Below are 4,161 nucleotides of genomic sequence, written 5' to 3'. Positions count from 1 at the left end.
ATGATAACCATCCAAAAGACAAAAGGAAATACACCTACAACACCATGGATATCCAGGAAATGGAAAGGCTAGGAAAATCCACCGTCAATCTAGGCAATCCTTCATGCCAATGACAGATCATAACCAAGAAACCACAAGAATGTTTCATGCATGTCGAAACTAGCAAGGAAATCATACATGAAACTCAGTACCTTCAAGAAAAACCCATTGTAGTTGTTTATCTTGATGTCCTCTTGCACTTTCCTACTCTTTATTTTCCTTCTTGCTCTGAATCCCATGCATGCCAAACTCCTCCAAGAGTGCTCCAAGAAAAATATAAGTGTCCAATAGTATGAGAGAGAGAGAGTAGAAAATGAGAGCTCCAAAATTGAACTGACATAAAGCTACAAGTTGATCCTCATAAGCCTTTTTATTAATGAGGCCTCTATTTTCTTCATTTTCCATTATTTTCCTTCATTTTCCTCCTCACAGGCAACCTGTGACCTTTAACCTTCCTTTTCTCCTAATTTCCATTATTTTCATAAACAAAATGCCAATTAATTCCACTTTTCCTTTCCAAATTCTTTGCCATTTCCTTTACAAATTTCCATAATCATTAATTAATCACAAGTGATCCCTATCACTATGTTTTTGCCCAACATTCATCTTAGAATATGTGTCCCATGACCATGGTTATTATCTTTCCTTTATTAACTTTATTACATGGATTTTTTACCAAGGTTGTTACAGAACCCTCCCCCTTGGGGGAACACTGTCCTCAGTGTTTAATGACACCTACAACCAATAAGACTGCTGAAAGAAAAACATACTGCCCATGGAGCTTTATAACATAGCTTGTTGCAGTATTTACAATGATCAACCTGCTGAAAAGAAAACCAACATTAGAAACATAACAACATGACAACCATAATGACATAACACCCATACCTCTTATTGGAGCTTTATAACATAGCTCATGGCGGTATTCACATCCACATACATATATCGAAACACCACACCAAAACGTATACCAAAAACATCTCTCAACCAGCGAAGAAAGAAGAATACATAGCCCGCATCTAATCAACCATCTCCCATGTAGCTTCATCGGGCCCAAATTTCTTCCATTTCACTTTAACCTACTCAATTTCTCGGTTTCGGAGCATGATCATCTTTCTCTAAAATATACACTGAGGTTCTGGATGGAATTCTCCTTCTGGGTTTACCTGCAATCCAGACCAATTAATCACATTATCAACATCTTTAACATACTTTTTAAGCAATTACACATGGAAAACATCATGGACTTTCACTGTCGGAGGCAATGCAAGTCGATAGGATATTGTCCCAATCCTCTCAAGAATATTGAAACGTCCACAAAACTGAGGCGCCAACTTGGCACATTATCCAATCCTCAAGGAGATATTCTTTGGCTTGATACACAAGTACACGTGTTCCCAAACTTGAAAATCCTTAAAATCCTATTCTAATCTGCATAACTCTTATGTCTATCCTATGTTGCCTTTAGATTCTTCTTGTCAGAACAGGCAGTAACTCCTCCAAATCAATTCGTTTTTATTCATTCAGGTTGGCCTTTATTATATACATGAGGGAGAGACTGTTTACTTCATCTCTCGGTGACTATTCATATTCCTTATTATTTATGTACATCAATTACACTTATTCACCCAATCTTGATTATTAGGTGTCAACATTCCCCCCCTAAATCTGAAGGGATGTTGGTGAGTCCAAGCATCGTTCTGAATCGCTTAAGCTTTTCTCTTCCAAGCACTTTGGTGAAGATGTCTGCAATTTTCTCATTAGTGGAACAATGGCGGAGATGGATTGTTTTGGCCTCAACATGATGTCGAATCAGATGATATTTAGTATTGATGTGCTTCGTTCGATCATGGAACTTTCAGTTCTTGGCCAACTTTATTACCGAGGTATTTTCAATCATGAGTGGAGTCAATTGTTCTTGTTTTACCTGCAAATCTTCAAGAATTTTCCTGAACCACACAATTTCTTTTGTTGCCTCAGCTGCTGCCACATATTTTGCTTATGTTGTGGAATCTGCTAGAACTGATTGTTTGCGTGATCTCCAGGAGACAACTCCTGATCCAAGACTCATAGCATAACCTGAAGTAGATACCCCAGTTTCTTTGTCTCCATCGAAGTCTAAATCAGAGTATCCAATCAAGCTGAAGTCGTCCACCTGTGTATACTTGATTCCAAAGTCTTGAGTTCCCTTCAAGTACCTTAGAACTCTTTTTGCGGCAAACCAATGTCGCTCACAAGGCTTTTGCATAAACCTGGAGAGGATTCCAATAGCAAACAAAATGTCTAGTCTGGTAGTAGCTAGGTAGTTGAGACTTCCTACACGCTGTCTATACTTTGTTGCATCCAAAAATTCTTTTCCTTCAATGGATGTGAGCTTTATGTTTTGTTCCATTGGAGTAGTAACAGGATTGCATTTTTTCATGCCAAACCTATTCAACAGATCTCCAATGTACTTCTTTTGAGAAAGGAATATGGACTTTGGATGTTGAGTTACTTCAATACCAAGATAGTAATGAACATAGCCCAAATTAGTCATTTCAAAACATTTCCTCAATTCCTTCTTTATGGATGCAATGTAGCTTTCATTTTTCCCTGTCATCAAAAGATAATCTACATATACCACAAGATATACAACTTTTTTGCCAACTTTCTTGACAAATAAAGTTGCATCATCAAGATCATAATGTTTGAAATTGAGGTTCAGAAGATGCTCAGTTAGTTTTTCATACCAAGCTCGTGGTGCTTGTTTGAGGCCATACAAGGATTTCACAAGTTTGCATACTTTATGTTCATGTCCTTTCACTGTAATTCCTTCAGGCTGGGACATAAAAACATTCTCTTTTAAATCTCCATTCAATAAAGTAGTTTTTACATCCATTTGATGGACTTTCCAACCGTTCTGAGCTGCCAGAGCAAAGAGTGTCCGGATGGTAGCCCATTTTGTTGTGGGGGCAAAAGTCTCCTCATAATCGACCCCTTCCTTCTGTGCAAAACCTTTTGCCACAAGCCTGGCTTTGTGCTTGTCAAGTGAGCCATCTGCTTTATACTTGTTCTTGTAGACCCACTTGCAGCCAATTGGTTTGGTTCCTAATGGAGGACCAACCAGCTTCCAAGTGCCATTCTTTATCAGGGCATCATACTCCTTTTGCATCGCTTCTTTCCATTCATCATGAGAAGCAACTTCTTTGAAGGAAGTTGGTTCGAAATCTGCAGACAAATTCAATTCACAATCATAAGAAACATCCATATCAATAGGTGAATCAGAGTCATCTACATCACCTCCATTTTGTCGGTTTGAATTTCTAGTTCTTGTCTTTCTAACCTCATCAGGATGAACACTTTCAAGTGTCTCTGTTAGCCACTTTGGGGGACCTTTCTCAGATGGTTCAGGCTGCTCTGTTGATTGAGTTGGGACTGAATCAAGATTGAGTCTCCCAATTCTATCAATCACTTCACTTAAAGTATCATCCGTTGTTGGAGTTTCATGTGGGGGAGAGAGTTCTTCAGAAGAAGATTCCACAGGTTGATCTAGTATAGGGATCCCCCCTTCAAGATGTGGAATCTAATTATCAAATTCTTGAAATGATTTTTAATTTGTGAATCTATCCAAGCGATCAAGTTGCCGCTCAACAACATTGTCAGTTTTGGATGATTCAAGAAAGATTACATCTCTAGATACAACAAACTTTTTATTGACTTCATCATAGAGACGGTATGCTATGGAGGTGTTTGAATACCCAGGAAGATACACTTATGACTTCTTGCACCAAGTTTGTTTCTATGTACCTTTGGTATCAAGGCATAATAGGTGGAACCAAAGACCCTGAGATGCTTTACCGAAGGAATGTGCCCATACCACATTTCATATGGAGTCTTGTTTCTAATAACATTAGATGGACATCTATTCTTTATATATACACCACATAGAACTGCATCAACCCAAAACATCAACTTTACATTTTTTAAAAACATCATGGAGCGCACCATATTTAAGATTGTCTTATTCATTCTTTCAGCTATACCATTCTGTTGGGGATTATAAGGCACAGTTGTTTGATATTTGATCCCATTTTGGCGAAGATAGTTTTCAAATTCATTTGAAGTATATTCTTTTCCATTATC

This window comes from Pinus tabuliformis, chromosome 2_2 (genome assembly GCF_031772625.1).
Source record: "Pinus tabuliformis cultivar Carrire ecotype Pingquan chromosome 2_2, CPIR1, whole genome shotgun sequence".
NCBI lineage: Eukaryota > Viridiplantae > Streptophyta > Pinopsida > Pinales > Pinaceae > Pinus > Pinus tabuliformis.
The sequence above is the reverse complement of the archived record's forward strand: the minus strand, read 5'-3'. Positions refer to the sequence as shown.